The sequence below is a fragment of the Coffea arabica genome, chromosome 2e (genome assembly GCF_036785885.1).
Source record: "Coffea arabica cultivar ET-39 chromosome 2e, Coffea Arabica ET-39 HiFi, whole genome shotgun sequence".
NCBI classification, from domain to species: Eukaryota; Viridiplantae; Streptophyta; class Magnoliopsida; order Gentianales; family Rubiaceae; genus Coffea; species Coffea arabica.
This window is the reverse complement of record NC_092313.1, coordinates 69006639-69029985: the sequence shown is the minus strand read 5'-3', so window position 1 is coordinate 69029985 and position 23347 is coordinate 69006639. Positions and strand designations below refer to the sequence as shown.

The 23347-nt window shown below is 38.8% G+C and overlaps 3 long non-coding RNA genes across 3 annotated transcripts; all 3 read left to right on the top strand.

Moving 5' to 3' along the window:
• The first annotated feature begins 4239 nt into the window (after positions 1–4239).
• Positions 4240–7858, top strand: LOC140037366 (uncharacterized). The gene is made up of 3 exons (XR_011841296.1): positions 4240–4407; positions 6661–6733; positions 7562–7858. It is a non-coding gene; the product is annotated as an uncharacterized lncRNA (long non-coding RNA).
• Positions 7859–10984: 3126 nt separating this feature from the next.
• LOC140037365 (uncharacterized) lies at positions 10985–14794 on the top strand. The gene is made up of 3 exons (XR_011841295.1): positions 10985–11343; positions 13597–13669; positions 14498–14794. It is a non-coding gene; the product is annotated as an uncharacterized lncRNA (long non-coding RNA).
• A 3125-nt stretch (positions 14795–17919) lies between these two features.
• Positions 17920–21729, top strand: LOC140037364 (uncharacterized). The gene is made up of 3 exons (XR_011841294.1): positions 17920–18278; positions 20532–20604; positions 21433–21729. It is a non-coding gene; the product is annotated as an uncharacterized lncRNA (long non-coding RNA).
• The last annotated feature ends 1618 nt before the right edge of the window (positions 21730–23347 follow it).

Sequence of the window (23347 nt, the reverse complement as noted above, 5' to 3'; positions counted from 1 at the left end):
CAATCAAAACTAACATACCAAAGCTTCATTTCACACCATCTTATGCTATCATTCCATGTCCCAACAACAATCATCATATAAAATCAGAAAAATCACCAAAAATTCTAAAATTTGTCAAACTCTACTTTAAACCCTAAAATCTTCCACAAAATAATCTATTTAGCCACTACAACCCACTAATCAACCATTATGAAAGCAAAGAAGGAACTTTCTTAGCAACTTACCACAAAAACTCAAGAAAGCTAGCAACTTAGGTCTTCCCTTTCCAAAACAACTCCACCAACCTCCTTAATCATCCCTAACAAGACGTTTTTATGGAGTAATTTGAATTTCCAATGGTTGGAACTTAAGATTTGGCTTGGATTTGAAGTTGAAGATGAAACTTTTCCTCTCTTTCTTTCTCTCAAGTGTTCAGCCAAGAAGGAAGAAGAAATGGGATATTTTTGATTAAATTTTTGGTATTTAGTAAAGGTAAGAAAGTTAGGTCAAAGTCCAACTCCAATCGGGTCGCGACACCTAGCACCTTTTAATGTTATTCTCATCCTCTTGTCTCCCAATACAAATTAATCTAGCTAACCTCCAATTATCTCCTAGCATCTGGTAAAATAATAACACTTAACACAAAAATCACTTAGTCTCCAAAATTTTATCGCGCTAGCGGGTCCCACGTCTATAATGCACTTCCAATATAACGTACACTAACTTGTACCAAGAAAATGACTTGAAAACTATTTTCACTTGTAAAAATGTATAAAACTTTAATATTTTAAAGTACAGTATAAAATGTAGGCAAAGAAATAAAATAATGCTTAGAAAATATGAAAATTTTCGGGTTCTCACACTCTCTCCCCCTTAAGAAATTTCGTCAGCGAAATTTTTTTTTTCTTCTTTTGGGCGTCACAAACTCCCCTCCTTAAAAGAATGTCGTCCTCGACATTCCAACCTGTACTAATCCAATCAAGATATCTCTCAAAAGTCACTCAACCATTTTAAGCAAGCACTAAGAGTCAAACAAAACTCGCTTGGCTGATTTTCGGTCCTACAAAAAATCACTTATATTTCAAACCATACCCACAGTCCCGTATTCTAAACATAAAGCCTAGGATATACTACAGAGATCTGAAACCTAAGCTCTGATACCAACTGTGACAGTCCCACCTCCCCCTAAGGCGAACCAAAGGGTTCGGCGAACCGCCTGCCCAACTCTCGCCGGGACTCACTCACTCACTACAGTTCTCAAACAAAATACAATATAAATCTCAAATATTACATCAAATTTCCTAAGAATTACATATCATAAGTGAAGCGGAAACTAATTCTAAGCGTGGAACGTACACATATATCTACTTCAATTCCAAACAGTCACACTGACCCAACTATTACACAAATGAGTCCAAATCTAAACTATACAAGATATAAGCCATCCGGTCACACGAATAACGTGATACAAACGCTTCCTTCGCCTCAAGCCCCGTGGAGGGGAAATAAAACTTTATGGGGTGAGCTAGAAGCTCAGCAAGTAACCAGTAAAAGCAGTCATCAAATCAGTTTCTCAATAGTTCATTTCAATGATGTCATGAATCAGTAATCAAATATGCGTTTATTGTTCTTGTGAGCCAGTGAAATCATTGTACCTAAACATCCAACGCTCAAATTGATCCAGTAACAGTGAAACAGTGATAGAGAGCCATTTGCTCCAAGTAAACAGTGGTGGAGACGTTGGTGTTCAGTACAAGACTTCCCAAGAACTCATTGGAGCCAAATCATATCATGAATTCACATGCAAGCACACATGATATGCAATCGAGTAAATAATGCAAGAAACAGTTCATAAGGAGTTTTGGAAATAGTTTGGGTCACTCACCACCACGGCTCATGAACCTCATCCATTATGGACAGTTTCGTTGATCAAACTCAAGCCCTTCAACTCAAACTCAAAGCAATCGCATGCTTTCAAAGATCGGACAGCATTTTCCCTTAATTCCTTCACTTCCATCCTACAATCAAACACCAATCTCATCCCAAAATCAAATGCAACTTCATATACAAATCATAGGTTATAAAACACCTTTCGGCATAATAATCACAACCGAAACTACACTTATCGGATTAAAACGAATCTTATAGCGTTTCAAAACCAAGACATATACCTACATTCCTTATGAAAACCTCTAAAGCCAACTCATGCATTTTCATGGTCAAAAATGGAAATCTCCACGAAAACAGAAATCTGTTCGCGAAACAGGCTCATGGGCAGTCAAGGGTATTTCGATCATTTCACAGGTTACAGTGATCGGTTCGAGCTGAAATTTTACAGGCAGCTAGTTGACACCATTCTCTACAACTTTCATGTTTTAACCTAAGCCTGATTCGACCTCTAACATGCTCAAATAGAACCGAGCAGAACAAGGCAAATTGAAAACCTTAAACTGGAATTTATGCACTCTAGCTGAAATTTCTTTAGGCAATCAAAACTAACATACCAAAGCTTCATTTCACACCATCTTATGCTATCATTCCATGTCCCAACAACAATCATCATATAAAATCAGAAAAATCATCAAAAATTCTAAAATTTGTCAAACTCTACTTTAAACCCTAAAATCTTCCACAAAATAATCTATTTAGCCACTACAACCCACTAATCAACCATTATGAAAGCAAAGAAGGAACTTTCTTAGCAACTTACCTCAAAAACTCAAAAAAGCTAGTAACTTAGGTCTTCCCTTTCCAAAACAACTCCACCAACCTCCTTAATCATCCCTAGCAAGACATTTTTATGGAGTAATTTGAGTTTCCAATGGTTGGAACTTAAGATTTGGCTTGGATTTGAAGTTGAAGATGAAACTTTTCCTCTCTTTCTTTCTCTCAAGTGTTCAGCCAAGAAAGAAGAAGAAATGGGATATTTTTGGTCACATTTGGTATTTAGTAAAGGTAAGAAAGTTAGGTCAAAGTCTAACTCCAATCGGGTCGCGACACCTAGTACCTTTTAATGTTATTCTCATCCTCTTGTCTCCCAATACAAATTAATCTAGCTAACTTCCAATTATCTCCTAGCACCTGGTAAAATAATAATACTTAACACAAAAATTACTTAGTCTCCAAAATTTTATCACGCAAGCAGGTCCCACGTCTATAATGCACTTCCAATATAACGTACATTAACTTGTACCAAGAAAATGACTTAAAAACTATTTTCACTTATAAAAAAGTATAAAATTTTAATATTTTAAAGGACAGTATAAAATGTAGGCAAAGAAATAAAATAATACTTAGAAAATGTGAAAATTTTCGGGTTCTCACAAAAAGTGCATCAGTAACTTTGAAGCAAACCAAAAGGTACGATAATTCACTCAGTTTCTAGCGAATTGGAAGATTTATGTAGCTAGTTTTGTTCAACAAAGTGCTTGTCTACTGTAGGAAATTGGTGCTAGATTCGAGTGTGTGAGAACCCTGAAAAAAAAATATATATATAAATATCAGTGCATATTTCATTTGCATTTTTAATTCTTTAATAAATTTTAGCATTAAATCTAATTGTTTTAAATAAGTGCGTAGAAATAAATTTTATGTGCAAAATAAAAGAATTGTGCTAAACTATTAAATTTCCTAATTTTGTTACATTAAATTCATATTTCGAAGGTAAATTATTTCATTGATTTAACAATTAAATTTCTTTGAATTCCGATAGCTAATCTTAAGCGTTAATAATGATTAAGTTAATAAGTTTTGATATAAAAGGATAAACGAATATTAAGAATGTTAAATTTATATATTAAGGTCAAACTTGATTTTTATAGTTTAAATAGCTCGAATCAAGGGCTTAAGTGGTCATTAGAAGGAAAAGTGAAAAGTCCAAAATACCCTCCACTACCTCACAAATTACCATGCAAACCCATCAAAATTTCTGGACAACATTATAACTCCACCACCCTAACCGGCCAATGCAAAAACTTTTACCACTCCTACACTCAACCCCTTCTCAAAACCGCAGCACCACCTTTCTCCCTCCTCATTTCTATATCACAAACCGCTACCGCAACTCCATTCCACCTCCTCTGCAACAATTCACCTCAGACCACACTCCACCTTCACCTCGTTAACATCGACTGAGATAGAGAGGGAGAGACTGAGCCGCACTCTGCAATCCGAGAGGAAAGAAAAGGAAGCTGCGAGCTGAAATCTTTTCTGTTTCTGTCAATGAGCTTGAGGAAAGAGAGGGAGAGGCCGTGCGTGAGTTTCCTTTGCATTTTCTAAACCTCACCCAGCTGCTAATTGTCACCATTTCCATCAGTTCCAGCCGCAACTATTGCAACCACTGCAACCAGGAACATCACGTTCAATCGCGTGTGAACCAAGAGGGGAGAAACTTCAGCTTTCTGCCGTGCGTATAATCTTCTTTGTGAGGTAATTACTGAGCTAGAATAAGTTGATTAGTGATAGATTGAACTATCTATGGACATGCCTGTTGAGCTGTGCACTCGGATGATGCAATCAAGGCATGAGAAAATCTGATTAGGAAGAAATTGGAATTGCCGTGAGACTGTTTTGGGAAATACAGCTTCAATTCTGTCTCTTTGTAGTAGTCTGAGCTGATAAATGCGTTGATCTAACTAAGAACAAGATGATTAAGCTTTGCATACAGCTCCTTGGCTCGGTTAAGCAAGAAAAAAAAAATAAAAATGAAATGGATCAGCTTACATGCAAGCTTAGCCGAGGAAAACTGAATAAATTTCTGGATTTTTGGATGATTCTTGTTGCTGACCGAATCGGATTTTTGGACTAGAAATGTTAATCGACTAGCTAAGTAATTGCATGCCGAAATTGAGTACTTAATATCATGTTTTAGCCGAGTAAAAAGTTGGATTTATGACCAATTAACTGCTGGAATTCTGTTTAGCCGATGACAGATTTATTGTGGTGGAATTATTTGCCAAAATTACATGTTATTTGTTTTATTTCATGTCGGAAAATTTTGATGGTGGGCTCTATGAACTCCCACCCTTGGATTAATGATTGATGATGGATATAATGCTAGTTTAGTGCTTAAATGGGTAGATTAATGATACCTAGCTAGTCTCGACTTCAAGGGATGTGTAGTTCAAAAATGTTCAGGTTTGCCCTGTTTCAACCGCACCCCTTTTTGCAGAATTTTGAGGGTTTCATGACTTATATATCATGTTTATATGTTGAATATATGGTGTATAAAGTTTCATTTAAAAATATTGGGGTTTGGTTGGTCAATGGGATCAATTTCGTGAAGCCAGTAAATCTGGAAAACTGTTTTCGTAATACTCTGACCCGCTTTTGTATTTCGGCCATAACTCTATGCTCCGATGTCAAAATCGAGTTCCGTCAGCGGCATTTGAAACTAGATATCCCAGCCTTTCCAACGGTATATAATGTATGTTCTGGTACCATGTGTGTGAGCCGAACCAACCATTTAAAGATGACTACTCTGTTTCTCTGTTTTACAAGAACAAAATGCTGAGGCTACAACTTGTGGCTCGAATTCGATCTAGTTGTGTGCCGAATTTCAAAATGATTTCTTCTGTGAAATTATAGCTCTATGATTATGTTTTCCAATGCCATAAACCATGCCAAATTCCGAGTTAATTTGAGTGACCTGTGATCAAAATATGAAACCTGCTCTGTTCTTGAAAACCCTCCTTTTTGGGACAGATTTGATGCAAGGCTCAGTGTAGACTTGCAAATTTAATCTCTTGGTGTTAACCACCACAAATGTTGTTCTGGGATGACCCTTAAACCTTTTCTATGTAAATGAACCATGTTTAGAGGATTTTCCTTGGTCAAAAGTTTAGAAAAGGAAATTTTTATATACAAGGCAGCTTTGCCTTAAAATTTTGGAAACTTGAGTGATTTTGTTAAGTGACTTCCCGTGCCTATTTTTCTATGAAATTTGGTAGAGAGACAACCCTTATATGGTAGTATTATACTGCTAATTATGGTGTTATTCCGAGACCGTTGCATGGGTCAAATAAATTACCAAAGTTCATGACTCGAGTTTGAAAAACCCATGTTTCACAAAGGAATTTTGGTAACTTTGAGTTGCCATATCTTAGTATTCAAAACTCCGTTTCTTGTTCCGTTTGTTTTGTTATACTCTTGGATTACAACACTAATAGAGTTATAAATTTCAAAAGCTAGTTCCAAACAAGTGAATTTTTCCGAATTTTCAAAGTTGACCAAAAATCAACTTAAATCTGCCTTATGAACTAAAAACAGAGACTTTGAGCTTATTTTTGAATGTTTTCCATGTGGAATCTTAGAAAGGTGTATTCTAGGAACTTTTAGTACTTTGGAAGTAGTTTCCAACGGTACCAAGTTTTCCAATTTTGGACCTACTGAGTACAAGATCTGATTTTTCTAAGTTTGACGTGCAAAGCTGAAATTTTGCCGATTTCTTATAAACTGAAATTTTGAAAACCCGTTATTCCTTCTTGATGATAATTGGTCGCTTTAAACTTGATTTCATGAAGGAAATTATTTTTTCCTTGTGTTAATAAAACCTCACTTTTGAACCTTTATTTTGAGTGGTTAAGGTTCTTAATTTGAGGTATTGACAAGTCTACATGAGTGTAACTCCTTTCTTGAGTAATGCGTGATTATGAGTGAAAAATACTTGTCAAATTGCTTCAGGTGCCCAAGCTAGTCTTGAAGAGAATCCCAGAGGGGACAATTAAAGATTTCTCGCTCAATTACTTTTGAATTGGTGAGTGTCCTTGCTTGTTCTATGCCTACTTGATTAAAGTGCTTTCTTGACTTGATATGTGATAATTGGAAAATGGTTTCTGATCCATCGAAGTGGGCAGTGTGTACTTTATCGCACTAGCTCTTTCGAGTGGTGACTTGCTTGAAATATTTTCGTGAAATATCCTGCTTGCACTTGCTAAGCATTGAGTAGGGGAATGTACCACACCTGAGGGTGGGAGGGCCTCTTATCCTATCTCAAATGCTAAAACCTTGGAATACTTGCTAAGCACTGAGTAGGGGAATGTACCACACCTGAGGGTAGGAGGGCCTCTTATCCTATCTCATGTGCTAAGTACTGAGTAGGGGAATGTACCATACCTGAGGGTGGGAGGGCCTCTTATCCTATCTCAAGTACTAAATCACTAGGCAGGGGAATGTACTACACCTTAAGGGTGGGAGGGCCTCTTATCCTGACCTGGTAATTTCTTATTTTGTGACGTCGTTGGGTGAATCCCTCGACTAGTTTATCCAGGGGGTATACTCGAGTACTACCGCTCTCTTTTATTTTGTCGTGCGGGCCCGGAGCTGGGGTATGATCGGTGGCCGGAGTTAAGTAAAATAAGGAGTTCTACATGGACCGTTAGTAGTGAGAGTTGACGGAGGGTCAACTACGGTAATTTCTGATCAAGCGCGGAGAATGGCTCCTGAGAGCCCTGTATCCTACCGTGTGCTGTTATACGCTTTCCTAATTGTTGAATTTTAATACTCGTTACTTGCCTTATATGATTGCATGTTTTGGGCACCACTGAGCGTTAGCTCACCACACGATATTTGTTTTCCTTAACAGGTTCTGGGAATCGAGAAACTTGAAGTCTATCTTATCGTTATGTAAATATTATTTCGAATCGTACTTGTATCTTTGTTTTGGGTTGTCACTTGAAGCTGGAAAAGTGCAAACCCTAAGTTTTGGCTTGTATGAATTTATTTGAGCTTGATGAGTTTGCTGTATGGTTTATAATGTATATTTGTAGGTTGTGTTGAACTAGTCGGAGATGTATTTAAGAGTGAACGGTTGGATGTTCATTGGTAATGTTATCTCTGAAGTTAATGTGATTTAATATTCCAGTCGTTTAAAGGTTTGGCACGTCCGGATGACAAATTGTGTTTTGATTTTAAGTTATACGTGGATTAGTGGTCGGTTTGCTTGCGTGAGTCCCGGCGAGAGCTGGGCAGGCGACCCGCCAACTCTCTGGTTCACCTTAGGGGGAAGTGGGGCCGCCACAGGTGGTATCAGAGCTCTTATCGAGCTCGTGCCGGGAGAGGATTCTCGGACTGTTGGGATTGGCTTGTTAAGTGTGAAACAAAAGTCTACAGTTGGGGATATTAGATGCGTATGTTGGGTAGGAATCTCACATATAGGTGATTTACTCTTGGGACTGGCCAGCCTGAGCTGCGAATTATCCTATTGCCAGATTCTTGTACTCGAGTATTAAATACCTCATTCAATGGTGCATTTGCAATTTGGGAGGAATTTAGCATATTGCCTTATGACGTTATCAGAAATCATGAGTTGATTTGAAGAAATAGAATTAAAGAGACCAAGGCTAGCTTTTGAAAGTTAAAAGTGAAGGGCCAGTAGTGAGATCTTAAAGATTAGTGCAAATTCTACTTGTTAAAATGAATAATTTTACAATGGATTATATGCCATCTTTTACCCAAAATGTGGGTTTAAATCTGAACTTTGGGTGAAATAGTAGTTTAAGTAAGGACCAGAAGCGTCCTTTCGGCAGTGTGTTCTAGGGCATCGAATGACTAGTCCCTGTGACTGTTCAAGAACTTACTTCTATCTGAAGCGAGTGATACGAGTTTAAATGGGTAAAAAGCAGAGGCTAGTAATAGCAAATGAGAGAGTTTATATTAGAATGTAAGAAATGAGGAAATCCATAAGGATGCGACGTGATAGGAATTCTAGAGTTAGAAACTAATATGATAGAGGAATTGAAAAGAACAAGTGGGGGCTAGTGGTATTGTCCAGGACTAAACTAACGAAGGTTAAGTCGAATCTAAACTAAGGGTTGAGCTACTAGCTATGTGGCTATAATAATTTGTGTATTATTGTATTGTTTTCTTTCGTGTTTATAAAGATTTAAGTTGAGTTATGTATGAAAATATTGAATGTACCGTGAATTGTTTGGCTTTTAAAGTTGTATGAACTTTGGTATGTGAATATATGCTTTAAGTGTTTAATTTTCTTTCTCTTGGTATTCATGTTGACTTCACTTAATAATAACAAGTAAATAAATAGCAACATCTTCGCTTGATTACTTTATTCTTATCAATAGGCATAACTAGACTATGGATCTCCAAGTTAGAGGTAGAGGACGGGGGAGACCAACTAGGCAACACCCCGAGGGTAGTGGTGATAGGGAACCTGAGGTCAACCCAGACCATGGTCAGGGAAACGTGGCCGGAGATCCAGTGGCCACCGCAATCAATAGGATAACTGATGTGTTAGAGCGCATGACTGAGCACCAAGCCCCTGGACAGGTGCATCACCAAGGAGGCCCAATCGATACCGAGGATCGGGCATTAGAGAGATTCTTGAAGTTTGGACCTCCTAAGTTTTATGGAGGACCAGAACCTGAGGTAGCGGAAGGTTGGTGGGAGAGGATCTCTGATATTTTTGCCGCCCTAAATTATTCGGAAGAGAGGCAAGTGACTTTCGCAGCATTCCAGTTTGAGGGAGTTGTTCGTTCCTGGTGGAACCTAATTAGGGTCAATTGGGACAGGAATCATATTCCTAGGACCTGGGCGGACTTCACAAGGGAATTCAACGCCAAATTTCTTCCTCCTCTCATCCAAGAAAAAAGAGAGGATGATTTCATTAAGTGTAGGCAGGGGGCGATGAGTGTCGCAGAATATGAGATTCAATTCACGAAATTATCCCGTTATGCTCCGGAATTGGTAGCTACGGAGCAAAGGCGTGTAAGGAGGTTTGTGCAGGGACTGAACGTGGAAATTCAGGAGGGATTAGCTGCTGTTCGAATAGACACATTTGCTGATGCTGTAGAGAGAGCTCAAAGGGTTGAAGTTGCCAGAGCTCAAGTAAAAACTTTCCAGGCCAAAAAAAGATTTGCACCTAGCAGTAGTCGAGAGCCGACTTATGCAAATGCTCCACCGGCCAAAGTGGGTCGAGGAACGGGTGGAGTAAATAGTCATGGAGCACCACGAGGCGCTCTAGCGAGAGGAGCTGGTGCCAGAGGTGCCGGAGAAAGAGATAATGGAGCTAACGGAGGACCAAATGGAAGAGGTCAACCTAGGAACGCCTCGCAAGGAGGTCGTGTGACCACTCCCCAGGCAACTTGTGGGTATTGTAGGAAAATTGGCCATACTGAGGACGGATGCTGGAGGAAACAAGGAAAGTGTTTGAGGTGCGGAAGTAGCGAGCACCAAATTGCCGGTTGCCCGAAAATGCAAGAAGGTGAGAATTTTGAGGACAAAATTCATTTTAAGGAGGGGAGGATGTGAGAATCCTGAAAAAAAAAATATATATATATATAAATATCAGTGCATATTTCATTTGCATTTTTAATTCTTTAATAAATTTTAGCATTAAATCTAATTGTTTTAAATAAGTGCGTAGAAATAAATTTTATGTGCAAAATAAAAGAATTGTGCTAAACTATTAAATTTCCTAGTTTTGTTACATTAAATTCATATTTCGAAGGTAAATTATTTCATTGATTTAACAATTAAATTTCTTCGAATTCCGATAGCTAATCTTAAGCATTAATAATGATTAAGTTAATAAGTTTTGATATAAAAGGATAAACGAATATTAAGAATGTTAAATTTATATATTAAGGTCAAACTTGATTTTTATAGTTTAAATAATTAGGTAATAATGTTAGGAATTACTAGGAACCTTAATATTAAATTGTAATCGATAAATTTCGATAATCGAAACCCTCGCGAGATTAGTACACTATTAGGAGTTTAAATCACGCATGGGGATAATTCGTGAGATTATGCTCGAATCAAGGGCTTAAGTGGTCATTAGAAGGAAAAGTGAAAAGTCCAAAATACCCTCCACTACCTCACAAATTACCATGCAAACCCATCAAAATTTCTGGACAACATTATAACTCCACCACCCTAACCGGCCAATGCAAAAACTTTTACCACTCCTACACTCAACCCCTTCTCAAAACCGCGGCACCACCTTTCTCCCTCCTCATTTCTATATCACAAACCGCTACCGCAACTCCATTCCACCTCCTCTGCAACAATTCACCTCAGACCACACTCCACCTTCACCTCGTTAACATCGACTGAGATAGAGAGGGAGAGACTGAGCCGCACTCTGCAATCCGAGAGGAAAGAAAAGGAAGCTGCGAGCTGAAATCTTTTCTGTTTCTGTCAGTGAGCTTGAGGAAAGAGAGGGAGAGGCCGTGCGTGAGTTTCCTTTGCATTTTCTAAACCTCACCCAGCTGCTAATTGTCACCATTTCCATCAGTTCCAGCCGCAACTATTGCAACCACTGCAACCAGGAACATCACGTTCAATCGCGTGTGAACCAAGAGGGGAGAAACTTCAGCTTTCTGCCGTGCGTATAATCTTCTTTGTGAGGTAATTACTGAGCTAGAATAAGTTGATTAGTGATAGATTGAACTATCTATGGACATGCCTGTTGAGCTGTGCACTCGGATGATGCAATCAAGGCATGAGAAAATCTGATTAGGAAGAAATTGGAATTGCCGTGAGACTGTTTTGGGAAATACAGCTTCAATTCTGTCTCTTTGTAGTAGTCTGAGCTGATAAATGCGTTGATCTAACTAAGAACAAGATGATTAAGCTTTGCATACAGCTCCTTGGCTCGGTTAAGCAAGAAAAAAAAAATAAAAATGAAATGGATCAGCTTACATGCAAGCTTAGCCGAGGAAAACTGAATAAATTTCTGGATTTTTGGATGATTCTTGTTGCTGACCGAATCGGATTTTTGGACTAGAAATGTTAATCGACTAGCTAAGTAATTGCATGCCGAAATTGAGTACTTAATATCATGTTTTAGCCGAGTAAAAAGTTGGATTTATGACCAATTAACTGCTGGAATTCTGTTTAGCCGATGACAGATTTATTGTGGTGGAATTATTTGCCAAAATTACATGTTATTTGTTTTATTTCATGTCGGAAAATTTTGATGGTGGGCTCTATGAACTCCCACCCTTGGATTAATGATTGATGATGGATATAATGCTAGTTTAGTGCTTAAATGGGTAGATTAATGATACCTAGCTAGTCTCGACTTCAAGGGATGTGTAGTTCAAAAATGTTCAGGTTTGCCCTGTTTCAACCGCACCCCTTTTTGCAGAATTTTGAGGGTTTCATGACTTATATATCATGTTTATATGTTGAATATATGGTGTATAAAGTTTCATTTAAAAATATTGGGGTTTGGTTGGTCAATGGGATCAATTTCGTGAAGCCAGTAAATCTGGAAAACTGTTTTCGTAATACTCTGACCCGCTTTTGTATTTCGGCCATAACTCTATGCTCCGATGTCAAAATCGAGTTCCGTCAGCGGCATTTGAAACTAGATATCCCAGCCTTTCCAACGGTATATAATGTATGTTCTGGTACCATGTGTGTGAGCCGAACCAACCATTTAAAGATGACTACTCTGTTTCTCTGTTTTACAAGAACAAAATGCTGAGGCTACAACTTGTGGCTCGAATTCGATCTAGTTGTGTGCCGAATTTCAAAATGATTTCTTCTGTGAAATTATAGCTCTATGATTATGTTTTCCAATGCCATAAACCATGCCAAATTCCGAGTTAATTTGAGTGACCTGTGATCAAAATATGAAACCTGCTCTGTTCTTGAAAACCCTCCTTTTTGGGACAGATTTGATGCAAGGCTCAGTGTAGACTTGCAAATTTAATCTCTTGGTGTTAACCACCACAAATGTTGTTCTGGGATGACCCTTAAACCTTTTCTATGTAAATGAACCATGTTTAGAGGATTTTCCTTGGTCAAAAGTTTAGAAAAGGAAATTTTTATATACAAGGCAGCTTTGCCTTAAAATTTTGGAAACTTGAGTGATTTTGTTAAGTGACTTCCCGTGCCTATTTTTCTATGAAATTTGGTAGAGAGACAACCCTTATATGGTAGTATTATACTGCTAATTATGGTGTTATTCCGAGACCGTTGCATGGGTCAAATAAATTACCAAAGTTCATGACTCGAGTTTGAAAAACCCATGTTTCACAAAGGAATTTTGGTAACTTTGAGTTGCCATATCTTAGTATTCAAAACTCCGTTTCTTGTTCCGTTTGTTTTGTTATACTCTTGGATTACAACACTAATAGAGTTATAAATTTCAAAAGCTAGTTCCAAACAAGTGAATTTTTCCGAATTTTCAAAGTTGACCAAAAATCAACTTAAATCTGCCTTATGAACTAAAAACAGAGACTTTGAGCTTATTTTTGAATGTTTTCCATGTGGAATCTTAGAAAGGTGTATTCTAGGAACTTTTAGTACTTTGGAAGTAGTTTCCAACGGTACCAAGTTTTCCAATTTTGGACCTACTGAGTACAAGATCTGATTTTTCTAAGTTTGACGTGCAAAGCTGAAATTTTGCCGATTTCTTATAAACTGAAATTTTGAAAACCCGTTATTCCTTCTTGATGATAATTGGTCGCTTTAAACTTGATTTCATGAAGGAAATTATTTTTTCCTTGTGTTAATAAAACCTCACTTTTGAACCTTTATTTTGAGTGGTTAAGGTTCTTAATTTGAGGTATTGACAAGTCTACATGAGTGTAACTCCTTTCTTGAGTAATGCGTGATTATGAGTGAAAAATACTTGTCAAATTGCTTCAGGTGCCCAAGCTAGTCTTGAAGAGAATCCCAGAGGGGACAATTAAAGATTTCTCGCTCAATTACTTTTGAATTGGTGAGTGTCCTTGCTTGTTCTATGCCTACTTGATTAAAGTGCTTTCTTGACTTGATATGTGATAATTGGAAAATGGTTTCTGATCCATCGAAGTGGGCAGTGTGTACTTTATCGCACTAGCTCTTTCGAGTGGTGACTTGCTTGAAATATTTTCGTGAAATATCCTGCTTGCACTTGCTAAGCATTGAGTAGGGGAATGTACCACACCTGAGGGTGGGAGGGCCTCTTATCCTATCTCAAATGCTAAAACCTTGGAATACTTGCTAAGCACTGAGTAGGGGAATGTACCACACCTGAGGGTAGGAGGGCCTCTTATCCTATCTCATGTGCTAAGTACTGAGTAGGGGAATGTACCATACCTGAGGGTGGGAGGGCCTCTTATCCTATCTCAAGTACTAAATCACTAGGCAGGGGAATGTACTACACCTTAAGGGTGGGAGGGCCTCTTATCCTGACCTGGTAATTTCTTATTTTGTGACGTCGTTGGGTGAATCCCTCGACTAGTTTATCCAGGGGGTATACTCGAGTACTACCGCTCTCTTTTATTTTGTCGTGCGGGCCCGGAGCTGGGGTATGATCGGTGGCCGGAGTTAAGTAAAATAAGGAGTTCTACATGGACCGTTAGTAGTGAGAGTTGACGGAGGGTCAACTACGGTAATTTCTGATCAAGCGCGGAGAATGGCTCCTGAGAGCCCTGTATCCTACCGTGTGCTGTTATACGCTTTCCTAATTGTTGAATTTTAATACTCGTTACTTGCCTTATATGATTGCATGTTTTGGGCACCACTGAGCGTTAGCTCACCACACGATATTTGTTTTCCTTAACAGGTTCTGGGAATCGAGAAACTTGAAGTCTATCTTATCGTTATGTAAATATTATTTCGAATCGTACTTGTATCTTTGTTTTGGGTTGTCACTTGAAGCTGGAAAAGTGCAAACCCTAAGTTTTGGCTTGTATGAATTTATTTGAGCTTGATGAGTTTGCTGTATGGTTTATAATGTATATTTGTAGGTTGTGTTGAACTAGTCGGAGATGTATTTAAGAGTGAACGGTTGGATGTTCATTGGTAATGTTATCTCTGAAGTTAATGTGATTTAATATTCCAGTCGTTTAAAGGTTTGGCACGTCCGGATGACAAATTGTGTTTTGATTTTAAGTTATACGTGGATTAGTGGTCGGTTTGCTTGCGTGAGTCCCGGCGAGAGCTGGGCAGGCGACCCGCCAACTCTCTGGTTCACCTTAGGGGGAAGTGGGGCCGCCACAGGTGGTATCAGAGCTCTTATCGAGCTCGTGCCGGGAGAGGATTCTCGGACTGTTGGGATTGGCTTGTTAAGTGTGAAACAAAAGTCTACAGTTGGGGATATTAGATGCGTATGTTGGGTAGGAATCTCACATATAGGTGATTTACTCTTGGGACTGGCCAGCCTGAGCTGCGAATTATCCTATTGCCAGATTCTTGTACTCGAGTATTAAATACCTCATTCAATGGTGCATTTGCAATTTGGGAGGAATTTAGCATATTGCCTTATGACGTTATCAGAAATCATGAGTTGATTTGAAGAAATAGAATTAAAGAGACCAAGGCTAGCTTTTGAAAGTTAAAAGTGAAGGGCCAGTAGTGAGATCTTAAAGATTAGTGCAAATTCTACTTGTTAAAATGAATAATTTTACAATGGATTATATGCCATCTTTTACCCAAAATGTGGGTTTAAATCTGAACTTTGGGTGAAATAGTAGTTTAAGTAAGGACCAGAAGCGTCCTTTCGGCAGTGTGTTCTAGGGCATCGAATGACTAGTCCCTGTGACTGTTCAAGAACTTACTTCTATCTGAAGCGAGTGATACGAGTTTAAATGGGTAAAAAGCAGAGGCTAGTAATAGCAAATGAGAGAGTTTATATTAGAATGTAAGAAATGAGGAAATCCATAAGGATGCGACGTGATAGGAATTCTAGAGTTAGAAACTAATATGATAGAGGAATTGAAAAGAACAAGTGGGGGCTAGTGGTATTGTCCAGGACTAAACTAACGAAGGTTAAGTCGAATCTAAACTAAGGGTTGAGCTACTAGCTATGTGGCTATAATAATTTGTGTATTATTGTATTGTTTTCTTTCGTGTTTATAAAGATTTAAGTTGAGTTATGTATGAAAATATTGAATGTACCGTGAATTGTTTGGCTTTTAAAGTTGTATGAACTTTGGTATGTGAATATATGCTTTAAGTGTTTAATTTTCTTTCTCTTGGTATTCATGTTGACTTCACTTAATAATAACAAGTAAATAAATAGCAACATCTTCGCTTGATTACTTTATTCTTATCAATAGGCATAACTAGACTATGGATCTCCAAGTTAGAGGTAGAGGACGGGGGAGACCAACTAGGCAACACCCCGAGGGTAGTGGTGATAGGGAACCTGAGGTCAACCCAGACCATGGTCAGGGAAACGTGGCCGGAGATCCAGTGGCCACCGCAATCAATAGGATAACTGATGTGTTAGAGCGCATGACTGAGCACCAAGCCCCTGGACAGGTGCATCACCAAGGAGGCCCAATCGATACCGAGGATCGGGCATTAGAGAGATTCTTGAAGTTTGGACCTCCTAAGTTTTATGGAGGACCAGAACCTGAGGTAGCGGAAGGTTGGTGGGAGAGGATCTCTGATATTTTTGCCGCCCTAAATTATTCGGAAGAGAGGCAAGTGACTTTCGCAGCATTCCAGTTTGAGGGAGTTGTTCGTTCCTGGTGGAACCTAATTAGGGTCAATTGGGACAGGAATCATATTCCTAGGACCTGGGCGGACTTCACAAGGGAATTCAACGCCAAATTTCTTCCTCCTCTCATCCAAGAAAAAAGAGAGGATGATTTCATTAAGTGTAGGCAGGGGGCGATGAGTGTCGCAGAATATGAGATTCAATTCACGAAATTATCCCGTTATGCTCCGGAATTGGTAGCTACGGAGCAAAGGCGTGTAAGGAGGTTTGTGCAGGGACTGAACGTGGAAATTCAGGAGGGATTAGCTGCTGTTCGAATAGACACATTTGCTGATGCTGTAGAGAGAGCTCAAAGGGTTGAAGTTGCCAGAGCTCAAGTAAAAACTTTCCAGGCCAAAAAAAGATTTGCACCTAGCAGTAGTCGAGAGCCGACTTATGCAAATGCTCCACCGGCCAAAGTGGGTCGAGGAACGGGTGGAGTAAATAGTCATGGAGCACCACGAGGCGCTCTAGCGAGAGGAGCTGGTGCCAGAGGTGCCGGAGAAAGAGATAATGGAGCTAACGGAGGACCAAATGGAAGAGGTCAACCTAGGAACGCCTCGCAAGGAGGTCGTGTGACCACTCCCCAGGCAACTTGTGGGTATTGTAGGAAAATTGGCCATACTGAGGACGGATGCTGGAGGAAACAAGGAAAGTGTTTGAGGTGCGGAAGTAGCGAGCACCAAATTGCCGGTTGCCCGAAAATGCAAGAAGGTGAGAATTTTGAGGACAAAATTCATTTTAAGGAGGGGAGGATGTGAGAATCCTGAAAAAAAAAAATATATATATATAAATATCAGTGCATATTTCATTTGCATTTTTAATTCTTTAATAAATTTTAGCATTAAATCTAATTGTTTTAAATAAGTGCGTAGAAATAAATTTTATGTGCAAAATAAAAGAATTGTGCTAAACTATTAAATTTCCTAGTTTTGTTACATTAAATTCATATTTCGAAGGTAAATTATTTCATTGATTTAACAATTAAATTTCTTCGAATTCCGATAGCTAATCTTAAGCATTAATAATGATTAAGTTAATAAGTTTTGATATAAAAGGATAAACGAATATTAAGAATGTTAAATTTATATATTAAGGTCAAACTTGATTTTTATAGTTTAAATAATTAGGTAATAATGTTAGGAATTACTAGGAACCTTAATATTAAATTGTAATCGATAAATTTCGATAATCGAAACCCTCGCGAGATTAGTACACTATTAGGAGTTTAAATCACGCATGGGGATAATTCGTGAGATTATGCTCGAATCAAGGGCTTAAGTGGTCATTAGAAGGAAAAGTGAAAAGTCCAAAATACCCTCCACTACCTCACAAATTACCATGCAAACCCATCAAAATTTCTGGACAACATTATAACTCCACCACCCTAACCGGCCAATGCAAAAACTTTTACCACTCCTACACTCAACCCCTTCTCAAAACCGCGGCACCACCTTTCTCCCTCCTCATTTCTATATCACAAACCGCTACCGCAACTCCATTCCACCTCCTCTGCAACAATTCACCTCAGACCACACTCCACCTTCACCTCGTTAACATCGACTGAGATAGAGAGGGAGAGACTGAGCCGCACTCTGCAATCCGAGAGGAAAGAAAAGGAAGCTGCGAGCTGAAATCTTTTCTGTTTCTGTCAGTGAGCTTGAGGAAAGAGAGGGAGAGGCCGTGCGTGAGTTTCCTTTGCATTTTCTAAACCTCACCCAGCTGCTAATTGTCACCATTTCCATCAGTTCCAGCCGCAACTATTGCAACCACTGCAACCAGGAACATCACGTTCAATCGCGTGTGAACCAAGAGGGGAGAAACTTCAGCTTTCTGCCGTGCGTATAATCTTCTTTGTGAGGTAATTACTGAGCTAGAATAAGTTGATTAGTGATAGATTGAACTATCTATGGACATGCCTGTTGAGCTGTGCACTCGGATGATGCAATCAAGGCATGAGAAAATCTGATTAGGAAGAAATTGGAATTGCCGTGAGACTGTTTTGGGAAATACAGCTTCAATTCTGTCTCTTTGTAGTAGTCTGAGCTGATAAATGCGTTGATCTAACTAAGAACAAGATGATTAAGCTTTGCATACAGCTCCTTGGCTCGGTTAAGCAAGAAAAAAAAAATAAAAATGAAATGGATCAGCTTACATGCAAGCTTAGCCGAGGAAAACTGAATAAATTTCTGGATTTTTGGATGATTCTTGTTGCTGACCGAATCGGATTTTTGGACTAGAAATGTTAATCGACTAGCTAAGTAATTGCATGCCGAAATTGAGTACTTAATATCATGTTTTAGCCGAGTAAAAAGTTGGATTTATGACCAATTAACTGCTGGAATTCTGTTTAGCCGATGACAGATTTATTGTGGTGGAATTATTTGCCAAAATTACATGTTATTTGTTTTATTTCATGTCGGAAAATTTTGATGGTGGGCTCTATGAACTCCCACCCTTGGATTAATGATTGATGATGGATATAATGCTAGTTTAGTGCTTAAATGGGTAGATTAATGATACCTAGCTAGTCTCGACTTCAAGGGATGTGTAGTTCAAAAATGTTCAGGTTTGCCCTGTTTCAACCGCACCCCTTTTTGCAGAATTTTGAGGGTTTCATGACTTATATATCATGTTTATATGTTGAATATATGGTGTATAAAGTTTCATTTAAAAATATTGGGGTTTGGTTGGTCAATGGGATCAATTTCGTGAAGCCAGTAAATCTGGAAAACTGTTTTCGTAATACTCTGACCCGCTTTTGTATTTCGGCCATAACTCTATGCTCCGATGTCAAAATCGAGTTCCGTCAGCGGCATTTGAAACTAGATATCCCAGCCTTTCCAACGGTATATAATGTATGTTCTGGTACCATGTGTGTGAGCCGAACCAACCATTTAAAGATGACTACTCTGTTTCTCTGTTTTACAAGAACAAAATGCTGAGGCTACAACTTGTGGCTCGAATTCGATCTAGTTGTGTGCCGAATTTCAAAATGATTTCTTCTGTGAAATTATAGCTCTATGATTATGTTTTCCAATGCCATAAACCATGCCAAATTCCGAGTTAATTTGAGTGACCTGTGATCAAAATATGAAACCTGCTCTGTTCTTGAAAACCCTCCTTTTTGGGACAGATTTGATGCAAGGCTCAGTGTAGACTTGCAAATTTAATCTCTTGGTGTTAACCACCACAAATGTTGTTCTGGGATGACCCTTAAACCTTTTCTATGTAAATGAACCATGTTTAGAGGATTTTCCTTGGTCAAAAGTTTAGAAAAGGAAATTTTTATATACAAGGCAGCTTTGCCTTAAAATTTTGGAAACTTGAGTGATTTTGTTAAGTGACTTCCCGTGCCTATTTTTCTATGAAATTTGGTAGAGAGACAACCCTTATATGGTAGTATTATACTGCTAATTATGGTGTTATTCCGAGACCGTTGCATGGGTCAAATAAATTACCAAAGTTCATGACTCGAGTTTGAAAAACCCATGTTTCACAAAGGAATTTTGGTAACTTTGAGTTGCCATATCTTAGTATTCAAAACTCCGTTTCTTGTTCCGTTTGTTTTGTTATACTCTTGGATTACAACACTAATAGAGTTATAAATTTCAAAAGCTAGTTCCAAACAAGTGAATTTTTCCGAATTTTCAAAGTTGACCAAAAATCAACTTAAATCTGCCTTATGAACTAAAAACAGAGACTTTGAGCTTATTTTTGAATGTTTTCCATGTGGAATCTTAGAAAGGTGTATTCTAGGAACTTTTAGTACTTTGGAAGTAGTTTCCAACGGTACCAAGTTTTCCAATTTTGGACCTACTGAGTACAAGATCTGATTTTTCTAAGTTTGACGTGCAAAGCTGAAATTTTGCCGATTTCTTATAAACTGAAATTTTGAAAACCCGTTATTCCTTCTTGATGATAATTGGTCGCTTTAAACTTGATTTCATGAAGGAAATTATTTTTTCCTTGTGTTAATAAAACCTCACTTTTGAACCTTTATTTTGAGTGGTTAAGGTTCTTAATTTGAGGTATTGACAAGTCTACATGAGTGTAACTCCTTTCTTGAGTAATGCGTGATTATGAGTGAAAAATACTTGTCAAATTGCTTCAGGTGCCCAAGCTAGTCTTGAAGAGAATCCCAGAGGGGACAATTAAAGATTTCTCGCTCAATTACTTTTGAATTGGTGAGTGTCCTTGCTTGTTCTATGCCTACTTGATTAAAGTGCTTTCTTGACTTGATATGTGATAATTGGAAAATGGTTTCTGATCCATCGAAGTGGGCAGTGTGTACTTTATCGCACTAGCTCTTTCGAGTGGTGACTTGCTTGAAATATTTTCGTGAAATATCCTGCTTGCACTTGCTAAGCATTGAGTAGGGGAATGTACCACACCTGAGGGTGGGAGGGCCTCTTATCCTATCTCAAATGCTAAAACCTTGGAATACTTGCTAAGCACTGAGTAGGGGAATGTACCACACCTGAGGGTAGGAGGGCCTCTTATCCTATCTCATGTGCTAAGTACTGAGTAGGGGAATGTACCATACCTGAGGGTGGGAGGGCCTCTTATCCTATCTCAAGTACTAAATCACTAGGCAGGGGAATGTACTACACCTTAAGGGTGGGAGGGCCTCTTATCCTGACCTGGTAATTTCTTATTTTGTGACGTCGTTGGGTGAATCCCTCGACTAGTTTATCCAGGGGGTATACTCGAGTACTACCGCTCTCTTTTATTTTGTCGTGCGGGCCCGGAGCTGGGGTATGATCGGTGGCCGGAGTTAAGTAAAATAAGGAGTTCTACATGGACCGTTAGTAGTGAGAGTTGACGGAGGGTCAACTACGGTAATTTCTGATCAAGCGCGGAGAATGGCTCCTGAGAGCCCTGTATCCTACCGTGTGCTGTTATACGCTTTCCTAATTGTTGAATTTTAATACTCGTTACTTGCCTTATATGATTGCATGTTTTGGGCACCACTGAGCGTTAGCTCACCACACGATATTTGTTTTCCTTAACAGGTTCTGGGAATCGAGAAACTTGAAGTCTATCTTATCGTTATGTAAATATTATTTCGAATCGTACTTGTATCTTTGTTTTGGGTTGTCACTTGAAGCTGGAAAAGTGCAAACCCTAAGTTTTGGCTTGTATGAATTTATTTGAGCTTGATGAGTTTGCTGTATGGTTTATAATGTATATTTGTAGGTTGTGTTGAACTAGTCGGAGATGTATTTAAGAGTGAACGGTTGGATGTTCATTGGTAATGTTATCTCTGAAGTTAATGTGATTTAATATTCCAGTCGTTTAAAGGTTTGGCACGTCCGGATGACAAATTGTGTTTTGATTTTAAGTTATACGTGGATTAGTGGTCGGTTTGCTTGCGTGAGTCCCGGCGAGAGCTGGGCAGGCGACCCGCCAACTCTCTGGTTCACCTTAGGGGGAAGTGGGGCCGCCACAGGTGGTATCAGAGCTCTTATCGAGCTCGTGCCGGGAGAGGATTCTCGGACTGTTGGGATTGGCTTGTTAAGTGTGAAACAAAAGTCTACAGTTGGGGATATTAGATGCGTATGTTGGGTAGGAATCTCACATATAGGTGATTTACTCTTGGGACTGGCCAGCCTGAGCTGCGAATTATCCTATTGCCAGATTCTTGTACTCGAGTATTAAATACCTCATTCAATGGTGCATTTGCAATTTGGGAGGAATTTAGCATATTGCCTTATGACGTTATCAGAAATCATGAGTTGATTTGAAGAAATAGAATTAAAGAGACCAAGGCTAGCTTTTGAAAGTTAAAAGTGAAGGGCCAGTAGTGAGATCTTAAAGATTAGTGCAAATTCTACTTGTTAAAATGAATAATTTTACAATGGATTATATGCCATCTTTTACCCAAAATGTGGGTTTAAATCTGAACTTTGGGTGAAATAGTAGTTTAAGTAAGGACCAGAAGCGTCCTTTCGGCAGTGTGTTCTAGGGCATCGAATGACTAGTCCCTGTGACTGTTCAAGAACTTACTTCTATCTGAAGCGAGTGATACGAGTTTAAATGGGTAAAAAGCAGAGGCTAGTAATAGCAAATGAGAGAGTTTATATTAGAATGTAAGAAATGAGGAAATCCATAAGGATGCGACGTGATAGGAATTCTAGAGTTAGAAACTAATATGATAGAGGAATTGAAAAGAACAAGTGGGGGCTAGTGGTATTGTCCAGGACTAAACTAACGAAGGTTAAGTCGAATCTAAACTAAGGGTTGAGCTACTAGCTATGTGGCTATAATAATTTGTGTATTATTGTATTGTTTTCTTTCGTGTTTATAAAGATTTAAGTTGAGTTATGTATGAAAATATTGAATGTACCGTGAATTGTTTGGCTTTTAAAGTTGTATGAACTTTGGTATGTGAATATATGCTTTAAGTGTTTAATTTTCTTTCTCTTGGTATTCATGTTGACTTCACTTAATAATAACAAGTAAATAAATAGCAACATCTTCGCTTGATTACTTTATTCTTATCAATAGGCATAACTAGACTATGGATCTCCAAGTTAGAGGTAGAGGACGGGGGAGACCAACTAGGCAACACCCCGAGGGTAGTGGTGATAGGGAACCTGAGGTCAACCCAGACCATGGTCAGGGAAACGTGGCCGGAGATCCAGTGGCCACCGCAATCAATAGGATAACTGATGTGTTAGAGCGCATGACTGAGCACCAAGCCCCTGGACAGGTGCATCACCAAGGAGGCCCAATCGATACCGAGGATCGGGCATTAGAGAGATTCTTGAAGTTTGGACCTCCTAAGTTTTATGGAGGACCAGAACCTGAGGTAGCGGAAGGTTGGTGGGAGAGGATCTCTGATATTTTTGCCGCCCTAAATTATTCGGAAGAGAGGCAAGTGACTTTCGCAGCATTCCAGTTTGAGGGAGTTGTTCGTTCCTGGTG